The 22,644-nt window shown below is 49.1% G+C and overlaps 1 protein-coding gene across 2 annotated transcripts in view; it reads left to right on the plus strand.

The window, feature by feature from the left end:
• The first annotated feature begins 15,902 nt into the window (after positions 1–15,902).
• The window catches only part of LOC141092929 (uncharacterized), a 128,794-nt gene continuing 122,052 nt past the window's right edge, over positions 15,903–22,644 (plus strand). For both annotated transcript variants that reach the window (XM_073579291.1, XM_073579292.1), the window contains exon 1: positions 15,903–16,162. The gene's annotated coding sequence lies outside the window, so the exon portion shown is untranslated. The remainder of the gene's footprint in view (positions 16,163–22,644) is intronic.

The raw sequence follows: 22,644 nt of genomic DNA on the forward strand, positions 1-22,644 counted from the left end.
GATTCGGGAGCAGCGCTAAACCTAATGGACTTGGATTTTGCTAGACGTTGTGGATTTCCGTTGACACCTCTGCAGATGCCTATCCCTTTGAGGGGGATTGATGCTACCCCTCTGGCTAAAAATAAACCTCAGTTTTGGACCCAGTTGGTCATGCGGGTCGCCCCAGACCACCAAGAAATTGCAGATTTTTGGTGTTGCATGGTCTGCATGATGCCGTTGTTCTGGGGTTTCCCTGGTTGCAGATTCATAATCCAGTTTTGGATTGGAAGTCTGTGTCTGTGATGAGTTGGGGTTGCCGGTGTACCTTTAGTGAGGCTCCGGTTTTTTCCACCTCTCCTCAGTCGCATGAGGTTCCTGACTATTTGGCGGACTACTATGATGTATTTAGTGAGAATGAGTCTGCGTCCTTGCCTCCTCATAGGAGTTATGACTGTGCAATTGAACTAAACCCGGGGTGTAAATTTCCTAAGGGTCGGCTCTTCAATTTATCTGTACTCGAGCACGAGGCTATGCGGTCCTATATTAAGGAGGCGTTGGAGAAGGGTCATATTAGACCATCCTCTTCACCCTTAGGTGCCGGGTTTTTTTTTTGTGGCCAAGAAGGATGGTTCTTTAAGGCCTTGTATTGATTATCGTGCCCTCAATAAAATTACTATTAAATATCAGTATCCGTTACCCCTGATTTCGGATCTATTCTCTAGAGTTAGAGGTGCTTGCTGGTTTACCAAGCTTGACCTCAGGGGGGCGTATAATCTTATCTGCATTAAGCAGGGGGATGAATGGAAGACGGCGTTTAATACTCTGGAGGGACATTTTGAGTACCTGGTGATGCCTTTTGGGCTCACTAATGCCCCTTCTGTCTTCCAGTGCTTCATGAACGATATTTTCCGAGACTTTGTCGATAAATTTTTGATTATCTATCTGGATGATATTTTGATCTTCTCCAAGGATTGGGATTCTCATGTGGAACATATTCGGACTGTGTTCCGGATCTTGAGAGAGAATTCTCTGTTTGTCAAAGGATCAAAATGCCTTTTTGGAGTACAGAGAATTTCTTTTTTGGGATTTATTTTGTCTCCGTCAACTATTGAAATGGACCCGGCCAAGGTACAGGCCATTTATGATTGGGTTCAGCCCACTTCTTTGAAGGCCCTCCAGAAGTTTTTGGGTTTTGCTAATTTTTATCGGAAATTTATAGCAAAGTTTTCTAGTATTGCCAAACCATTGACTGACCTGACCAGGAAGGGTGCGGATGTGTTGAATTGGTCTCCGGAGGCGGTTGCTTCCTTTCAGGAGCTGAAGCGTAGATTTACCTCCGCCCCGGTTCTGCGGCAACCTGATGTCTCACTCCCGTTCCAGGTAGAGGTGGATGCTTCTGAGATTGGTGCAGGAGCGGTGTTGTCCCAAAAGGATCCGGTAACATCTAAAATGAATCCCTGTGCTTTCTTTTCCCGTAAGTTCTCTTCATCTGAACGTAACTATGATGTGGGGAATCGGGAACTGTTGGCCATGAAATGGGCATTTGAGGAGTGGAGACATTGGTTGGAGGGAGCCAAACATCAAGTTTTGGTCCTCACTGACCACAAAAATTTGATTTACCTAGAGTCGGCTAAACGCTTGAACCCTAGACAGGCTAGGTGGGCCTTGTTTTTTACACGTTTTGATTTTGTGGTCTCTTTCCTTCCTGGAACTAAGAATGTCAAGGCAGACGCCCTCTCTAGGAGTTTCTTTGCTGATTCTCCTGTGGTGACCAAGCCTGCCACCATCTTAGGCGAAGGGGTAGTTCTTTCTGCCATCTCGCCCGATTTGAGACTTGCTCTGCAAGAGTTCCAGGAGGACAAACCTGAGCGTTGCCCCAGTGGAAAGTTGTATGTTCCTGACCAGTGGAAGAGGAGAGTGATGTCTGAAGTTCATTGCTCTGCATTGGCTGGTCATCCAGGTATTTGTGGTACTAGAGATCTGGTGAGTCGCTCTTTTTGGTGGCCCACCTTGTCTCATGATGTCAGGAATTTTGTGCAGTCCTGTGGGACTTGCTCCCGTTCTAAATATTGTTCTCGCTCTAGTGGGTTGTTGATGCCTTTGCCGGTCCCCAGGAGGCCATGGACCCATATTTCAATGGATTTCATTTCTGATATGCCGGTCTCTCAAAGAATGACTGTTATTTGGGTGATTTGTGATAGGTTCTCTAAGATGGTTCATCTTGTACCACTCCCTAAGTTGCCATCTTCCTCTGAGTTGGTGCCTCTGTTTTTGCAATAGGTGGTTCGCTTGCACGGGATTCCTGAGAACATTGTATCTGACAGAGGAGTTCAATTTGTGTCTAAATATTGGAGGACGTTCTGTTCCAAGTTGGGAATTCAGTTGTCCTTCTCCTCTGCTTTTCACCCTCAGACCAATGGGCAGACAGAGAGAACAAACCAGACCTTGGAGTCGTATTTGAGATGTTTTATTTCCGCTGATCAGGATGATTGGGTTTCATTTTTGCCCTTGGCCGAATTTGCTTTAAATAATAGAGCTAGTTCTGCCACTTTGATGTCACCTTTTTTTTGTAACTTTGGTTTTCACCCTCGATTTTCTTCAGGGCAGGTGGAGCCTTCTGCCTGCTCAGGTGTTGACACTGTGGTGGAGAGAATGCACCAGATCTGGGACCAAGTGGTGGATAAGTTATCTCTCTCCCAGGAAAAGGCCCAGCGGTTTTCCAATCGACATAGGACCATTGGTCCCCAGTTTAAGATTGGTGATATGGTGTGGTTATCATCAAAAAATATTGCTATGAAGGTGGCTTCTCCTAAGTTTAAGCCTAGATTTATTGGACCTTACAAGATTTTGGAGATTATTAATCCGGTCTCTTTTCGTTTGGCTCTTCCTGTCACATTTAAGATCCATAATGTGTTCCATAAGTCCTTGTTGAAGAGGTTTGTTGAGCCAGTTGTGCCTGAGGTGGCACCTCCGGACCCTGTATTGGTTGAAGGTAACTTGGAATATGAGGTTGAGGAAATTCTGGATTCCCGTCTGGCTAGATGGAGACTCCAGTATTTGGTTAAGTGGAAGGGTTATGGTCAGGAGGATAATTCCTGGGTCTCTGCCTCTGATATTCATGCCAAAAGATTGGTGCGTGCCTTTCATCGGGCTCACCCTGATCGCCCTGGTAGCGTTGTTGAGGGTTCGGTGACCCCTCCTCAAGGGGGGGTACTGTTGTGAGTTCATTTTCCCCTCCGTCACTGAGGCCTGGTGAACTCCCTATTTTAGTGAAGGAAGGTAGTGAGCCTGATTATCAGGCACCTGGGACTAATGAAGACGATTGGCTGAGTGGAGTCACTGACTGGATTTAAGGCAGCTACGCCCTTTCTGCCCTGCGGGTGATTTCTCTGTGGACTCTTGGACACCAGTCTGATTCCTGCTCTCCTAAAGCTAAGTTTTCTGTTTTGCCTTTTTGCATCTAAGATTTGTTTTTGTTTTTCTTGCTTTTTGGATTCTGCCACTCCCTGCTGGAGTGTGCAGTGTTCCTTGAGCTCTGTCTTCTGAAAGTACCTGAGTGCTGATTTAGTTTTTGAAGCTTAGTTGCTTCAGGGCCATTTTTATATCAGCTTGTTGGCTTTTGTCTCTGATAGGGTTTTGGCAGATTGCAGACAGCAGCCTTCTTATCCGTTCCTATCTAGGTAGTATTTGGGCCCCGTCTTTGCCCAGCCTGTCTTTCTGTCTGTGTAAGTGTTTTCATCTTGCTTCACCGTCATTATATGTGGGGGGCTGCCTATTGCTTTGGGGTCTGCTCTGGGGCAGTTAGATTTCCCCTTTCCTTCTTTAGGCCTATGTATCTCTCCGGCTGTGATCGAGGGGTCTAGGTCATCGTAGGAACCCCCCACAGCTACTGCAAGTTGTGTTGATAGGTTCAGGAGTCTGCAATCTGATAGTTGCCAACTTCTCTGGTTTTCAGGACTTAGCTAGCATTTCTGTTTTTGCCTCCTACGGTGACTCAATCATAACATTCTGCTGTGCCTTCTGGGCTTCCAGCAGCTGCCTGCTTTTGGTGGGCTCCCACTGAGATGATAATGCATTAGATGTGACCTGCAGTCCCATGTAACTCCACAGATAATACAGTGATACTTTTGTGAGTACTGATAGCAGTGATAGCTCCTCTGGATCACATTACTGCTGGTTCTGCATGTGCTGCTGTTTTGGGCTTGTGGGAGGAGTAAGGCAGAGCAGGGGCGTAACTAGAACTGATTGGGCCCCATAGCAAACTTTTAAACGGGGCCCCTTCAAGACACACCCCCTTCAAGACACACCCCCTTACCGATAATGCATACTAGAGTCACATTAAGTAACAGAATTAGAAATAATGTCAGACAGGGAGCCCGGCAGAGAGCACACAGCACCACCACCACCACACAGCCGGGCCAGCACTCTCTGGCACTGCAGGACAGCGGTAGTCGGGAGCCGGCTTAGCTGCATGACCGAGGAGGAGGACACTGGACGCACTGAGCAGGCCGCAGGGTTGCAGGAGTCAGACAGGGAGCCCGGCAGAGAGTCCACCACCACCGTCCACCACACCACACAGCTGGCAGAGCAGAGAGAGTCCCCCACCCACCACCACACAGACACAGCCATCAGCCGAGGACATTGGACTAGTCTGTGTCACTGTGTGACTGTCTCCCGGCCCTAGTGTCCCCTGCTGGACCCTTTCCCCTGCTATTTTATACATCGATCGACTGACTAGTCACTAGTGTGACTCACTCACCGGACCCGCTGACAGGAGGGCTCAGGGATGTGGTAACACTACAGTCAGACACAGGAGCGGGAGCAGCAGCATGAGCGCCGCCGACGTCCTCTGCTCTGTGTGCTGGCGCTGCTATTAGCCAGGCAGCAGCCAGCTACAGAAGAGGAAACGCCCGCGCGAACCAGTGCAGACAGCACAGCAGGACCAGGTCACGCGGCAGTCAGGGCCCAGGAGAGTGACTCACCGTCACGTGACCAGACACAAACAGTGAGTCAGGAGCCGCTGCCGCTGGAGACAGCCAGCCAGGGAGCCGCCACCCGACCGCGCGCACAACCTAAAGTAAAGTGCATGCGCGCTCTTAAATTTAAAGGGGCAGGAAATCTAAAGGGGCCCCCCGCGACCCTGGGGCCCACCAGCATCGGGCATTAACCTGGTAGCCCGCCAGGCCAGACCGAGCCTGCCCCTGAGCTTCCTCCGTTATAGTCAGTCACCTCTCTCTCTCTGTCTCTTGCAGCCCCGGCCGGTGCTTGTTCCATCTTCTCATCTCAGCGCTGTTCACTTCATCCTGCTTTCAGTGTCCACATGGTGCCGCTCATTACATATGCGCATATGTAATGAGCCGCTTATTACTTATGCGCATAGGTAATGAGCGGACGCTGAAAGCAGGAAGAAGTGAACAGCTCTGAGAACTGAAGATGGAATAAGCAGGGGGGGGACCGGGGGCTGTCTGCAAGTGCAAGAGACATGCTAAGGGAGGAGTTGTAGTTAATTGCACTACCGGGGTAGTGCCGATTGGAGCCGGGGACCCGGGCCCCTATATGGGCCGGGCCCCAAAGCAACCGCTTTGGCTGCTACCCCGGTAGTTACGCCACTGAGGCAGAGTCAGTGAGAGATGAGAGCAGACTATATCTATCTTTGGCTTTCAGTACCATCTATATGTGGCGCCCCTGAGGCTTCAGTTGCCACAGAGGTACTGCACCTTCTCCTAAGGTGTGGTACCCCACCATCCAGGTAGGGTGGGAACTCCCTTCTACATTCCAACACCTGCACCCCACACACAGGATAGTTCAGCAGGGACCCATCCATGCTTTATGCTGGAAAGGTCATAGGGTGCCTTTTGTGGTCCCTGACTTCGTAACACGAGAGGTGCTGGGGAGGCGGGTGGAGTTAGATATAAAAGAGAGGGAACGTGTAGCATTTCAGGTCAGTCCGCAGAAGAAGGCAGGCGGAGTAGGAGAAAACAGCCACTCAGTAAGGAGTGGGGATCCCTGGAAGAAGGGATGGAGGAAGGAGTGCTGCAGCTGCCCCAGTGAACTGGGTCAGCTGGCACGGGAAGGAAGAGAAAGAGAAAGAGACGTAGACTGGAGACTACAGATTCCATAAGAGAGACAGAACAGATCGGAACGAAGGAGAATAGAAGGACGGTGGGAAGCAGGTTGAGAAAGAGAGAACCCTTCCAGTCCAGAGCGCAAAGGCCGGGGCCTGGTCCCCGAGGTTGATTGGATCTTTATGTCCGGCAACAGACACCGGAGGAGTAGTGAGCCACTAACCCCTTACTCCCATCATAGACTTGGGACACAACAGCACTTGAATAGTGAGCCGGGACGCAGAGAGGAGTCCCCGAAGCAGGCTACAGCTGTCTGTCATACAAGTAGAGACTAGCAACACCTAGAGAGAGGCATTACAGGGTAACTAATTACTGGAGTGATTCGCACCTAAAGGCGCATTGGAGGAGTCGTTCAGTAAGGTACATATTGGTGGAGTGTGGAGGGGAGAATCCTATCCTGCCTGGAGGTTGGCTGGGGTCCTGACCTGAAGAACATAGTGCGGAGGCAGGCCGTGGTGTGAACTGCAAACAGTGAGTAAAGCTTTGGAACCGCATACTCTGGTGTCCTCCAGTTATTCCAGCACCGCTACACCTGGGTACCAGCATCTATACCATTCTGCGCCTCTCCTCATCCATTGCACCTACACTGCCCTGGGACTACAGCTCCACCTGTGGGGAGCTACACCATCTTTGCTGCACCACACCATCAGTCCCAGTGGATCTGCACGCAGCACTGGCTTAACATCTTGCTTGCCAAACACCACAGGTGGTGTCACGAACTATCTAAATAAACTATTATACTATTAACATCACCGCCATTGATATTGGGCACCCAGGGCCACGGACCGGGTCACTGCTGCTGTGACACATTCCCCCTGACACTGGCCCGGTACTGAGTACCCCGCTGCCCTGGGTGTGAGGGCGACCCATTTATGCTGATGATGCACAACTATATACGTCATCCCCCGACCTTACCCCCGCTGTACTACAGAACGCCAGTGACTGTCCGCAATCTCCAACGTCATGTCCGCTCTCTATCTGAAACTTAACCTCTCAAAAACTGAACTTCTTCTGCTCCCGCCATCTACTAACCTCCCTAAATCTGACATTTCCCTCTCCATGGGTGGCAGCATAATAACACCCTGGCAGCATTCACGCTGTCTGGGTGTTATGTTTGACACCAACCTCTCCTTCATATCCCATATACAATGTCTTGCCCGCTCTTGCCGCCTACACCTAAAGAACATCTCCAGAATTCGCCCTTTTCTCACCATGGAAACAACAAAAACCCTCACTGTAGCATTGATCCACTCCCGCCTGGATTACTGCAACGCTCTATTAATTGGCCTCCCCGTTACTCGACTTTCCCCTCTCCAGTCCATACTTAATGCAGCAGCCAGGGTCATCTACCTGGCTAATCGGTACTCGGACGCGTCCGCTCTTCGCCAGTCCTTACATTGGCTGCCCATTCATTATAGGGTCCAATTCAAAGTACTTGTTCTCACCCAAAAAGCTCTCCACAGTGCAGCACCCCCCTACATCTCCTCCCTCATTTCTGTCTATCGGCCTAGCCGACCACTGCACTCTGCAAAAGACTTTCGACTAACCTCTGCACTAATGCGCACCTCCCACTCCCGACTCCAAGACTTTTCCAGTGCTGCGCCAATCCTCTGGAATTCTCTACCACAAGAAATTAGGACTATCCACACTTTGCACAGTTTTAGGCGCTCTCTCAAAACACATCTATTCAGAGCAGCCTATCACGTTCACTAATCAAAGTCATTTTATGTGCAAGTGTGAGTATGTAGCCCATTCACTATCTCTGTCCCCCACCTTCTTAAGATGGCTGGACCTTCATTGTAAATACACCATTGTAAATACACACCTGTACTTTGTATCTGTTAGGAATCTGGTTTCTACTATGCCTATGCAGGAATCCTGATTCTCACATTTATCTCCAGAGGCTGTCCTTTGTTCCAGCTTCTGAGCATGCCCACGGGACGAGCTCCCATTGGAGTTCGGGAGTCAGGTGCTCAGGTCCTGCTCTGGATCCTATTGGCTCCTTTTGGAGACCTGGAGATTTCTGGCAGGTCCCGCTTGCTATAAAAAGTGCGCATGGCCGTTCCACCATGTGCTAGTATAGCCATACTGCTGCTGTATGATTGTTGATGGATGCATGGACTGGTGACTGACTCATTTGAAACCCCTACCCTCTGATACTACGCATGTGTTTGTGTTAGTGCCAGTACTCAGCGCCAAGCGCCAGCGCGCTATGCTCCATACCACAGCAGCTTAAGCGTCAGCATTGCGCCTGCTTGTTAGCAGTGTCTTTGCAGCGGCTCAGTTATCGCCGCGCTGCAGTTGCAGCTCCTTGGTGCGTTCGCGGTTGCGACGCCTTGCACACGTTTCCCGGTAGGTCCCTACGGACTTTGTACCGCCACCTTGTGCTTCTCCGGTGACCGCATACCGCGTGTGTTGCGCTGAGATTCTGTGTCCTGAACAGACTCAGCGTCTTTTGTGTTACCGTTTATTATTACAGCTCTGTGATTTCAACAGTTTGTTCAGTGCACCTTGTGACGCACTTAAACCGGTGCACTCTACCGCCATATAGCTCTGCCACCACCTAGCAGCGGTCTTTCCATCTACCGCACGGTGGACCCCGAGTGGCAAAGGCACTTTATTTATATTTTTATTTTAGTGTCTTCCGCCACTCCTAACATTATACTAGCACCAGGGTCTGGCTAGGGATGGCAGATCAGCAGCAACTTACACAGTGCATACGGCAGCTTGAGAACCGGTTGGTTACTCTTGAGTGGGCTCTCTCTGCTGCACAGGCCACTGATGCTGTTGTCAAGGCCCTAACCGATGCGGTAGCGCGTATGTCCATGTCTACCCTCACGCCGACAGTCACCTGCCTAACGTTGCCCGAAAAATTTTCCGGTGATGGCGCCTCTTGTAGAGGTTTTATCAGCCAGTGCTCAATCCATCTAGAGCTGCTGGCTGTGCAATTTCCCACAGAATGGGCCAAGGTGGCATTTATCATATCCCTACTGTCGGGCAAGGCTCTGGAATGGGCTACGGCGCTATGGGAGCGTGGTGATCCGGATATTCGGACCGCAGCCCATCTGCTAACAGCTATCAGGCAGGTGTTTCTTGGTCCACGGGTCACAAACGACACCTCTCTACTGCTGCTCGCTCTGTCACAGGGATCCCTCTCGGTAAGCCAATATGCCGTCCGTTTTCGGAAATTGGCTTCCGAGTTAGAGTGGTCTGACAAGGCCCTCATCCCTGTATTCTGGAGAGGATTAGCGGAGCATGTCAAGGATGCTCTCTCGACGAGAGAAATTCCTGCTAGCCTGGAGGAGTTAATATCTGTCTCCTCACGGATTGACCTCCGTTTTTCAGAGCGTGGTTTGGAGCGTGCTCACTCCAAACGGAGAGGTAGTCCGGCTCCCGAATTCTTTGAGCCTCTGGAGCTGCTTGAACCAGAGGTTCCACCCCCAGAGCCCATGGAGGTATCTCGTGTCTTTGCTAATACACTTCCGGCCCAGGAGTCCGTTTGCGGTTGCCACCGGTTACACGCTGCTTCTCCGGAGGTCAGTGTCCCGCAATCCTCGGATTCCATGCCGGTTGACGAGACCTTTGTCCCTCCTCATTTGAGGTCTAGGATTCTCGCGTGGGCACACGCGTCTAATACGCACAACCATCGTGGCTACATGCAGACCACGAAACTGTTGGCTGCTGCATATTGTGGCCGCACAGGGCTCGGGACGTCACGAGATTCATTCAGGCCTGCACCTTATGTACTCAGCTTAGTCTCCCTAGGCGGAGTGTGGAGACGACCGTCGACACAAGGCAGCGTCCCACTGTAAGGCCGGGGTCACACTAACCGACACAAAATACGGTCAGTATTTTACATGCGTAATACGGATGAATGACCCCTAAACAGTGCTCCGTATGTCATCCGTAATCAAGGTGTGGTCGCGTATTTTGCGCATGTAAGCATCCGTATGTAATCTGTATGGCATCCGTATGGCGAGATTTTCTCGCAGGCTTGCAAAATGGACATATAATGGAGCCCTATGACAGGGTTTATAACAGAAACCAAAGAATAGATATAGACACATAGAATGCATATATATATATATATATATATATATATATATATATATATATATATATATATATGTATTCTGTGTGTCTATATCTGTTCTTTCATTTCTTTATTAAACCTGTCAGTGTGAGTTTACTGTATAGCGCACTGAATTGCCGGCTTTTCTAAAAGACACCGGGTGCGTATTTCTCGCAAGTCACATGTGTGGTCCGTGTGTAATCCGTATTTTTTGTGCACCCATAGACTTGCATTGGCGTATTACGGGCGTAGTACGCTGACAATCGCAGCATGCTGCGATTGGCACGGAGCGTAGAATACGGATGAGAAATATACGGCTGGTGCGAGGGACCCCATAGAGAATCATTGGTCCGTGTCTAATGCGTGCTTTTAGCGCCTCTCACTCGGCCGTATTCCTCGCCAGTGTGACCCCGGCCTAACTCCTGCTCCTGCTGTCTCCCAGGTGTCCCTTCTGAAACCTGGCGACCTTGCCTCCACTGAGGCCTTCCACGTGTCCCTGGTTACCGTGTCATCTCCCAGGACGATTGGCACGGAGCGTAGAATACGGATGAGAAATATACGGCTGGTGCGAGGGACCCCATAGAGAATCATTGGTCCGTGTCTAATGCGTGCTTTTAGCGCCTCTCACTCGGCCGTATTCCTCGCCAGTGTGACCCCGGCCTAACTCCTGCTCCTGCTGTCTCCCAGGTGTCCCTTCTGAAACCTGGCGACCTTGCCTCCACTGAGGCCTTCCACGTGTCCCTGGTTACCGTGTCGTCTCCCAGGACGATTGGCACGGAGCGTAGAATACGGATGAGAAATATACGGCTGGTGCGAGGGACCCCATAGAGAATCATTGGTCCGTGTCTAATGCGTGCTTTTAGCGCCTCTCACTCGGCCGTATTCCTCGCCAGTGTGACCCCGGCCTAACTCCTGCTCCTGCTGTCTCCCAGGTGTCCCTTCTGAAACCTGGCGACCTTGCCTCCACTGAGGCCTTCCACGTGTCCCTGGTTACCGTGTCATCTCCCAGGACACCAGGCTCGCTTCCTAGCGAGCCTAAGACCTACGCCTCTATTGGGCACAGGCCGGTGGTTTGGAAGGCTCAGGGAGGGGGGGTCTTAGGAGGGGGGGTAATGTTAGGAATCTGGTTTCTACTATGCCTATGCAGGAATCCAGATTCTCACATTTATCTCCAGAGGCTAAGTCCTTTGTTCCAGCTTCTGAGCATGCCCACGGGACGAGCTCCCATTGGAGTTCGGGAGTCTGGTGCTCAGGTCCTGCTCCGGATCCTATTGGCTACTTTTGGAGACCTGGAGATTTCCGGCAGGTCCCGCTTGCTATAAAAGTGCGCATGGCCGTTCCGCCATGAGCTAGTATAGCCATACTGCTGCTGTATGATTGTTGATGGATGCATGGACTGGTGACTGACTCATTTGAAACCCCTACCCTCTGATACTACGCATGTGTGAGTGTTTGTGTTAGTGCCAGTACTCAGCGCTAAGCGCCAGCGCGCTATGCTCCATACCACAACAGCTTAAGGCCTCTTTCACACTTCAGTTTTTTGCAATCAGTCACAATCCGCCAGGTTTTGAAAAAAAAACGGATCCTCAATTTTCTTTTGAGGATCCGTTTTTTTCCCCATTGACTTCCATTAATGGCGGATTGTGATGGATTGCCGTCCGTTGCATCCGTTTTTTTTGAGGATCCGCCAAAAGTTGCTGTCCGTCACCATCCTCAAAGATTTGAAACCGGAGCTTGCAACGTTTTTTTCTCTGGCGGATCCTCCAGACACTCATTTAACCCGAAATTCTTTCTGGGTGCCGGACAAAAAAAAATTCTCTCTCTCTTTCTCTCTCTCTCTCTCTTTCTCTCTCTCTTTCTCTCTCTCTTTCTCCAGGCTGCGATTCCTTTTGAAATTCTTCATTTTGCGGATCCGTCAAAAAACCGGATGGGTGGCATCCGTTGTCATCAGTTCTAAAACGGATCCAGCATCCGTCCTTTTGGCGGATTTTGACTGATGCAAAAAACTGAAGTGTGAAAGAGGCCTAAGCGTCAGCATTGCACCTGCTAGTTAGCAGTGTCTTTGCAGCGGCTCAGTTATCGCCGCGCTGCAGTTGCAGCTCCTTGGTGCGTTCGCAGTTGCGACGCCTTGCACACGTTTCCCGGTAGGTCCCTACGGAGTTTGTACCGCCACCTTGTGCTTCTCCGGTGACCGCATACCGCATGTGTTGCGCTGAGATTCTGTGTCCTGAACAGACTCAGCGTCTTTTGTGTTACCGTTTCTTATTACAGCTCTGTGAGCTCAACAGAGTTTGTTCAGTGCACCTGGTGATGCACTTAAACCGGTGCACTCTACCGCCATATAGCTCTGCCACCACCTAGCAGCGGTCTTTCCATCTACCGCACGGTGGACCCCGAGTGGCGAAGGCACTTTATTTATATTTTTATTTTAGTGTCTTCCGCCACGCCTAACATTATCTCCCTCACGTCATTGTAGATTGTAAGCTCTCACGAGCAGGGTCGTCTTATTTTACTTTAATTATTGCATTGTTAGCGTTGTTACTTATGACTTGTGTTTTGAAACTGTTAAACTGTAAAGCGCTGCGGAATATGTTGGCGCTATATAAATAAAGATTATTATTATTATTTGACAGACTGCTACAAACACAGATCTTCATTTTTGCAGTTTTGCACTAGATCAACTGTAAATCACAAGTTAATCACATATCATGTGAACACCCTCACCTTGCACCTCAAAAATCATGCAAATGGCAATTTTCCTGTGGGCATTTTTCAGTGAACCCTATTTATCTTGCTGACACGCTCAGTCTCCGGGAGATAAATATCACCAGCGCAATGTATAGGACGTGGTGATTCCCCACGGTTCAATGATCACATGCAGAATCACAGAGCGTACAAAAGCCGGCAGCGCTTTGGACGGAGCGGACATCATGTGCTGCGTCCAAAGCGCTGCCGGTTTCTGCCTGTGGGAACACACCCTTAGAGTTTATTCATGTGACAGGTTCCCTTTAACACAGAGGTCTCAAACATGCGGCACCTGAGGCAGGCATCTGCGGCCCGTAGTGCACCACATGTCTCACTCCCTGAGGAAGGGGGAAGGCACGCATTCAGGAGCGCGTGATGGCTGTTCTGTGTGCACAGGACCTGGGATGAGGTCACAGGAGGGGGAGGAGTCAGGGGTCTCAGTGTATGCAGGATGCTGCTGTCTGTGCTGGTTGTCATGGTGCTGGATGAAGGTAACTTTATGTGTTGGGTCAGGAGGGGTTTACAGGGTGGATGTAGCAGAGCCGTGTGTGTATGAAGTGTATGGAGAACAGCCATGTGTGTACGAGGTGTGCGCAGCGGAGCCGCGTGTGTACGAGGTGTACAGAGTGGAGTCGCGTGTACGAAGTGTACAGAGCGGAGTCGCGTGTACGAAGTGTACAGAGCGGAGTCGCGTGTACGAAGTGTATGGAGCGCAGCCGTGTGTGTACGAGGTGTGCGGAGCGGAGCCACGAGTGCATGAAGTGTATGGAGCAGGGTGTATGGAGAGGAGCAGTGTGTGTACGAGGTGTACAGAGCAGAACTGTGTGTGTACGAGGTGGACAGAGCGGTGCCATGTGTGTACGAAGTGAACAGAGCGGAGCCGTGTGTACGAGGTGGACAGAGCGAAGCCGCGTGTGTACGAAGTGTACGGAGCGGAGCCGCGTGTGTACGAGGTGTACGGAGCGGAGCCGCGTGTGTACGAGGTGTACGGAGCGGAGCCGCGTGTGTACGAGGTGTACGGAGCGGAGCCGCGTGTGTACGAGGTGTACGGAGCGGAGCCGCGTGTGTACGAGGTGTACGGAGCGGAGCCGCGTGTGTACGAGGTGTACGGAGCGGAGCCGTGTGTGTGTACGAGGTGTACGGAGCGGAGCCGTGTGTGTGTACGAGGTGTACGGAGCGGAGCCGTGTGTGTGTACGAGGTGTACGGAGCGGAGCCGCGTGTGTACGAGGTGTACGGAGCGGAGCCGCGTGTGTACGAGGTGTACGGAGCGGAGCCGCGTGTGTACGAGGTGTACGGAGCGGAGCCGCGTGTGTACGGAGCGGAGCCGCGTGTGTACGCGGTGTACAGAGCGGAGCCGCGTGTTTACGAGGTGTACGGAGCGGAGCCGCGTGTTTACGAGGTGTACGGAGCGGAGTCGCGTGTTTACGAGGTGTACGGAGCGGAGTCGCGTGTTTACGAGGTGTACGGAGTGGATATGTGTGTGTACGAGGTGGACAGAGCGGAGCCATGTGTATACAAGGTGGACAGAGCAGAGCTGCATGTTTACAAGGTGTACAGAGCGGAGCCGCGTGTTTACGAGGTGTACAGAGCGGATATGTGTGTGTACAAGATGTATGGAGCGAACCCGTGTGTGAACGAGGTGTATGGAGTGGAGCCGCGTGTGATGGAGGTGCACAGAGCGGAGCCGAGTGTGAACGAAGTGGACGGAGCGGAGCCATGTGTGTACGAGGTGGACAGAGTGAACCCGTGTGTGAACGAAGTGTACAGAGTGGAGCCGTGTGTGTACGAGGTGGATGGAGCAGAGCCGTGTGTTTACGAGGTGTACGGAGCGGATATGTGTGTGTACGAGGTGGACGGAGCGGAGCCATGTGTGTACGAGGTGGACAGAGCGGAGCTGCATGTTTACGAGGTGGACGGAGCAGAGCCGCGTGTTAACGAGGTGTACGGAGCGGATATGTGTGTGTACAAGATGTATGGAGCGAACCGTGTGTGAACGAGGTGTACGGAGTGGAGCCGCGTGTGATCGAGGTGCACAGAGCGGAGCAGTGTGTGTACGAGGTAAGTTTGAAAGAAATGCGGCCCGCCAGTTTAATTTTTTTTTTTATGTGCAGCCCATTTCCTCTGCCGAGTTTGAGACCCCTGCTTTAACAGGAGGGAAAATCTTTAGCAAAATTGACTGCACGTGGATGAGATTTGTTAAATGCTAATCTGCTGTGGATTATTTTTGTAGAATTTCGATCCTTTCTGGATTTACTTTTAAGGTACTGTCACACTTAGCGATGTACCCGCGATCCCGACCAGCGATATGACGCAGTCAGGATCGCTGGTACATCACTAAGTGGTCGCTAGTGAGCTGCCACACAGGAAGATCTCACCAGCGACATCGCTGGGGACGGGGGTCGCTACTTACCTGTCACACCAGGCGATCCTGCGTCCTCCCGCCCGCGTCCACACGTCGCTCGTCGTCACAGCAGGAAGCGCCGCAGGAAGCTGACGACGAGAAACAGTCCAGCCTGTTCTCGCGCGATCAGCGATAACCAGCGGGGGAGCGGGTTGTAGGTAAGTATCAGACACAGCGATGTCGCTAGCAATATCGCTATAACGTCACTAGTTATAGCGATATTGCTAGCGATATCGCTTAGTGTGACAGTACCTTTATATGTAAAATAGGTCAATAAAGTGCAAGTCTTGTGTAACTGTATAATCCCTGATAGTATATACTCTGTCTAATCAGTGAGACCATGACTGCACACACACTGACTGTATAAACCTTGATTGAATACACCACAACTACATAATCCTTGATGAAATAAACGGTTACTCTATAATCCCTGACGCTATGCTATCAGTGTGACTCTATAATCCCTGACTATATACACTTTGACGCTGTAATCCGTGATTTTATAGACGGTGATCCCTGACTGGAGATGAGCAGCACCAGTGATACATGGCCGCCGCTTATCTTCCCCATGATCCCTCCTCTAACCCCTCCCACCTACGTGAACGAGAGCAGGCGCGCACTCTGCAGCCACCTACAGCACAACAGCAGACCCAAGCGAGCTGCCGAGTGCGGGACAGTGAGAGTTTAGCCGCCGGGAAACCCCGTACTGACAGCTGCTGAGGAGGAGATCAGTGGCGCCCCTGTGTGTGGAGGGTGCAGCATTGCAGCGGGGCACCGGCTGTTGCGTACATCATTAGGCAACAGGCGCAAATTAAGCTGCCGACCTGAGGACTCACCAGGTAAACCTGCGATCTCACAGGCGTGTGTGTCTGCTCTATACATGTGAACACACACTGCTATATCCATGTACACACATACTGCTGTATACATATGAACACGCACACTGCTATATACATGTACACACATACTGCTGTGTACATGTGAACACAGACACTACTATATACATGCAAACACACACACACCGCTATATACATATGGACACACACTACTATATACATGTATACACACACACCGCTATATATATGTACACACACACCCTGCTATATACATATGTACGCACTACTATATACATGCAAACTCACACACATCGCTATATACATACGTACACACACCGCTATATACATGTATACACACACACAACGCTATATACATATGTACACACACTACTATATACATGTATACACACACACTGCTACATACATATGTACACACACTACTATATACATGTATACACACACAGTGCTATATACATATGTACACACACACACCACTATATACATGTATATACACACACACACTACTATATACATGTGTATACACACACTACTATATACATGTATACACACTACTATATACATGTGTATACACACACAGACGCACACCGCTATATACATATGTACACACACTACTATATACATGTATATACACACACACACTACTATATACATGTATACACACACAGTGCTATATACATATGTACACACACTACTATATACATGTATACACACACAGTGCTATATACATATGTACACACACACACCACTATATACATGTATATACACACACACACTACTATATACATGTATACACACACTACTATATACATGTATACACACAAGTATATACATGTGTATACACACACTACTATATACATGTATACACACACTACTATATACATGTGTATACACACACAGACGCACACCGCTATATACATATGTACACACACTACTATATACATTTATACACACATTGTTTCTGGTGGTCTGTTTTGATATACAGGCCTCCTGGTGTACATCACGACCCTTTTCGTGCCCAGTTTATTCCCCTTCCGGAACATATTTCCTTTCTCTTTTCCTGCCTGTGACATAATGTAATGAGAGGTAATTTTCATTCGGCTCCGCTCATATGTCCACTTGCACATTCCTTTTTTTTTTTTTTTCGTTTAAGGAACAGACAAATGGAGTAAGTGATCTGCTGCATCAGTTATGTAGACATAAGCTGAGAGGCCTATTATTTATTATGGGGTCCATGAAGGTTGTGCAGACATAAGAAGAGGGGCCTCATTAGTTATTTTTACTTTTAGTGTCCATTTTTTAGAACAAACAAATGTCCTGGGTCCTACATGCATAACCCTGCTGGACCCCATAATAAATAAAAGGGCCCCTTTGCTTATGTTTGCATAACTGATACAGCACATCACTTACTCCGCTTGTCTGTTCTGACAGGACCATGGTGGGAACAATGTGTAAGATCAGGGGCATTGCTAGGGTCTTAGGGTATGTGCCCACAATCCGGAGTTACTGCAGGTTTGACGCTGCGTACTTATTCAGAATTATATCCGCAGCATCCAGATGTTACAGCATAGTGGATGGGATTTCAAGAAATACCATGCCCACTATGCGTTCATAGTCGCCTGTGGCTCACCTGCAGAGATGGACATGTGGCACGTCTCTCCAGTCCGCAGCATGTCAATTTCTCTTGCGGAGACGCTAGCCTCAAGAGAATTGTCACCCATAGAATGTATTGGACGCAGTGAGCACTCTTCCTCCCAACAAAATTTTTATTTTCTTAATATATTGCAGTCATCGTATTATATAGCACTGTGTACTTGCAATTGCTCATTTTGCCTTTCTACCCAGATAATTCTTCTGTTTTTTTCTGCTCTTTGTAGAAATAGGAAGTCTCTTGTCCCTGCATTTATCATTCCCCTCTTCAACTCCTGACCCAGCTGCTGCCTCCTCCCACCTGCCAGGGACTATCACAGTGACTAGTGTCTCATGTAGGGAAAATTGGCCTCCTGTTTCTACATGGAGCTTAGAAGCACTCAGCTAGTCAGTTTTTAATCACATGATGTCACAGACTTAATGGAAAAAAGAATTATCTGGGTAGAAGGGAAACATGAGCAATTGTAAGTACACAATGCTGTATAATATGATTGCAATATATTAAGAGGATAACAATTTTGATGGTAGGAGGAGGAGTGCTTCTTTAAATGCAGCTTTCAATCTTTGACAACAGCATTTAAATTGAATGAATCTGGCGGGGCTTCCGTTTGGCCATGTTTCCCGGGAATTTTTACTGCACAACAAACACAGTGAAAACAAAACCTAAGAATGGCAGAATTGTGGGCTTTTTTCACCATTTCACAACTCTTGGAATTTTCCCCCAATTCTAAGTACATTATATGGTAAAATGAACAGTGTCATTAAAAACTACAATACGTCCCTTCAAACACATACGACTTTATCAATGAAAAAATAGTTATGGCTCCTGGAAAAGTAGGATAAAAAAAATATTGAAACAGTCACAGCGGGTTGGTTCTCGGTTCTGGTCTGGAGCCTTTGGGTAAGTTCACACTAGGCATCTTTTTCAGCATTTTTTTTTTCTGCAGCAAAACCTGATATCTTGGCAGGAAATAAGCCTTAGAAAAAGCAGGTATTGCTTGTTTTTTCTTGTGTTTTTTGCTGCGCTTTTTGTGCGTCTTTTGCTGTGTTTTTGGCATGCTAGATTTGTCTCTTGTGCATGTGTGGCGCCCCTGAGGGTTCAGTCGCCACAGAGGTACTGCACTCCACTCTCAGGTAAGGAGGGAGTACCACCCAGGACTCAAACACCTGCAACCAACATACACTACGGTAGCAGGGCACCCTAAACGTACCCTTAGGGAGGATGGTCTCATCCCAGGCTGGGTAGTAAAGGGTGTTGGGAGGTGAGTGGAGATGGTAGGAAGAGAGGAGGAGTTTAGAGAGCAGGAAAGAGAGTAGTGAGAAGAGTTGAGAGTGTGGAAGGAAAGGGAGCAGACGTGCTGACAAGCAGCTCCCTGGGAGGCTTAGAGAAGCAGACTGAAGGAAGCTCTCATAGAGCAGAAGGGGTCTTATGGGCACGGGACGTGCAAGAGCCACCCGTGGGGCCTGATCCAGTATTGGAGAAACCAGGTTGCAGTGGGGTACCGGCCCCTGAGCCAAGTCGAGAATTCACCGGACTCAACTAGGAAGCCGGAGGTACCTGTAGGTGCTTCAGCCACAAGCCACAGTTATCTTCGTCGAAAAAGCAGCCATAAGGGAGCAAGAGGGCGCAGTGAGGATGTTACCTGACAAGGTCCACGGCTGCTGGCCTGGGACACTGACTGTGAGGTGTTGGGCAGGAGAGGCGGAAAGCCAACACAGTGAGATGGCCAGGAGAGGCTTATACTGAAGGGAGGCCTGCGAAGGTGTCTCCTGATCTACCTGGGAGTTTGATGGACCCCCCCCCACCTGGAGGACATGGCACCAAGTGGGCATCTGTGCATGCCAGAACAGTGAGTAAATCTTTGGAACTGCACCCAGCATTGTCCTCTGATCATTCTTGTGTCGACTGCCCTGCACCACATTCACCACCTTCACCTTTAAAATCATCATCCAAGCTGTCCTGGGATATTGCTCTACCTGTGGAGAGCTAAACTATCTCTGCTGCCCTGTCATCATCCCAGAGGATCTGCATAGCAGCGTCGGTCCTATTGACCGAATACCACAGGTGGCGTCACAAACACTTTATTGCAAACTTTATTATTCCCTTGTAAATCCACATGCTGATAATGTTTGGTGCAAAAAAAAAAGTCCTATTCTACAGAATCAGGTTTTGGCACAAAAAAAAGCAGCAAAACCTAATATCTGCATTTTTTATGTATATTTTCAGCGTTTTTTCACTTCCCATTCATGTCAACGGGTGAAAAACGCTGAAAAAAACATGAAAGAAATGACATGCTCTATTGTGCAAAAAAAAACAAACGCACAAAATACTGATGACGAAAAACCAAGGTGTTTGCAAGAGATTTCCGAAATCTCAGATATAGCTGGTACTGTAAAATGGAGCTGTAAATTTGCATAAAAAAAGTTGAAAAAACCACCTAGTGTGAACTTACCCTTTGTCAGGAAATGAGTTTTCCCTGCCTCACAAAGGCTGCAGGCTAGAGCCGAAAAGCAGTCCGTTATGATTATTCCGATACTTTTTATCCACAAACACAAGAAGGATTTTATTACCATACAATCCTCTAAATTAAATATTCATTAGATAGCGGAGAGATGGAAACCCCCACAAGTAACCGCATTTATCCAGAATTAATGACCACCGAGCAGAGACCACTAGTATTGAACATTCCGATACCGCAAGTATCGGGTATCGGCCGATATTCACTGCATCGGAATTCCGATACGGAGTTCCGATACTTTTAGCATATCGAATACCGGAATCGGAAGTTCCCATAATGCTATGAGCCAGTTTGATTTGATTCAGCCAATGACAATCCTCAGAAGTGTGGGCACATCTGTTAGGCATGTAGGCATGTTAACTAAAAGGCATGGCTGTGATTGGCTGCTGAAATGATGTCATGATGCACTATAAAAGCCTCCGCCGCCATTTCTGGTTCACTCTGCTGTGAATTCAGTTGGGGACAGGCTGCTGTTCAAGACTCTGAGGGACAGTTAGAGATAGCGATTTTCAAAATCATATTGTGCTTTACCCAGGCTACATTCTCAATAAATGTAGCTTTCTTTTGCCTTGCAGCAGTGTTCACAGCTGTCTGCAAGGTCTGTGTGAGTGCAGCTCACGCTGTGTAGTGTGTCCTGCAAGCACGTCTGCTTGTAGGCCGCTCTGCGTGTCACTGCCTCATACATATTTTTCTTTTATTGCTGCAAATTTTTCATTCTCCTATTTGTGTGCAATTGCATCCATCCATATCCATATACGTTGGTTGCAACCACTATAGGAGTAGAGAGCGGAGCCTTTCTGCAGCCATTCAGTGCTAGTGCCCATTTATCTGCACTGTTCACGGCTGTCTGAGAGGTCTCTGTGTGAGTGCAGCTCACGCTGTAGTGTGTCCTGCAGACACGTCTGCTTGTAGGCTGCTCACACATATTTTTCTTTTATTGCAGCTCATTTTTTATTCTCCTATTAGTGTGCATCCATCCGTATCCATATACGGTGGTTGCAAACACTATAGAAGTAGAGAGCGGAGCCTGTCTGCAGCCTTTCAGTGCTAGTGCCCACTTATCTGCATGGTTCACGGCTGTCTGAGAGGTCTCTGTGTGTGAGTGCAGCTCACGCTGTAGTGTATCCTACAGCTACGTCTGGTTGTAGGCCGCTCAGCGTGCGTCACTGCCTCACACATATTTTTCTTTTACTGCAGCTCATTTTTTATTCTCCTATTAGTGTGCATCTACATTGGTTGGTTGCAAACACTATATAGGAGTAGATAGAGGAGCCTTTTTTCTGGCTTGTGCCCTTCATCTGCAGCCAGATTAGTATTACCCTATTTTTTGGAGCCTCATCTTTTGCATTGTAGGTTACCTTCCTGCATTGTAATAGCTCCAAAAAGTTTGTTATACTATCGCTTTCAAATCTTTGGTCACATCCTTTTAGTTTTTTTAAAAAACAAAATAAAGTTCACCAAACACTACATTTGACAGTTGTGTAGTCCACACACACTTCATAAAATTAGTGTTTCTTATACCTGTTAGCAGCTGTTCAGGAATAAGCACACTAAGCCCCCCCCTTTGTACTTTTCTGCCTATTTTTATCAGTCTACCAAGATGAAGAAGGCAGGGAGTAAGGCACGTGGGCGTGGACGTGGGGATTCTGCAGGGAGAGGACGTAGGGATTCTGTGCCTGCTGCGGGCACCAGTGAGTCAGTATCCCCCAGTTTTAGCAGGCAACAGTCCTTTATGCACAGCTTTGTAGGACCTCGCCGTACCCCACTGCTGCGGGAGGAACAAATTGAAGCCGTTGTCGGGTGGATGGCAGCTAACGCATCGACTTCAATGACTTCCACGTCCTCTCAGGGCCAGAGCACTGAAGAGCAACCATCTGTCTCTTCACCACCTGCCAAAGTGCCCAGGCAGTCAGAGAGCCCTGAACAGGAGCCATCACAGTCTCTACTTCTGTTCTCTGAATCTGTTGGATTGGAAAGAGGGGGCCAGCCAAGCAGCATTCAAGAATGTGAAGAGGGAGTATGCCGTGATGCGCAACTTCTTTGTCCCTCTGAATCTGAAGAGGCGGGTGGGCCAGTGCCTATGGTCAGCACACCTCAGTACGCATCAGATGATGACGAGACTCAGGTGCCACTTTCTGTTGCGTGCGTTGCTGGCGAGACAACCCAGGAGAAGCAGGTGTTTGAAGAGGGGAGTGTAGATGAGGTCCTTGACTCATCATGGCGTGAGGAACAGGAAGGTGGTGGGAGCAGCTCTGAGGAAGAGATTCCCCGAACGGCCAAAACAGGAGGGAGAGGGAG

This window comes from Dendrobates tinctorius, unplaced genomic scaffold (assembly GCF_039654945.1).
Source record: "Dendrobates tinctorius isolate UK_male_01 unplaced genomic scaffold, ASM3965494v1 ptg000062l, whole genome shotgun sequence".
NCBI lineage: Eukaryota > Metazoa > Chordata > Amphibia > Anura > Dendrobatidae > Dendrobates > Dendrobates tinctorius.